The sequence below is a fragment of the Anneissia japonica genome, unplaced genomic scaffold, assembly GCF_011630105.1.
Source record: "Anneissia japonica isolate Jap-2015-1 unplaced genomic scaffold, ASM1163010v1 scaffold19683_len14328_cov199, whole genome shotgun sequence".
Taxonomy (NCBI): Eukaryota; Metazoa; Echinodermata; class Crinoidea; order Comatulida; family Comatulidae; genus Anneissia; species Anneissia japonica.
This window is the reverse complement of record NW_022757529.1, coordinates 2,892-3,135: the sequence shown is the minus strand read 5'-3', so window position 1 is coordinate 3,135 and position 244 is coordinate 2,892.

Genomic DNA, 244 nt, shown 5'->3' with positions numbered 1-244 from the left:
TTTACGCGCCGTACGCTCATTTCCACGCCCACCAGCACGTACTGAAGCTGGAAATTACGTTTCGGTTACATGTGTTGGGTTTGTGACACTGTAATAATATACTACCGTGCGCACGAACGTTAATATGTGTACACATTCGTAAGTCCTTAAAATGCTCAAAATTACTCTTTTTCTTTAAAATTCCTTTAAAATGCTCAAAATTACTCTTTAAATAGAGCATGTTTTAGAATATTATACTTTTCAA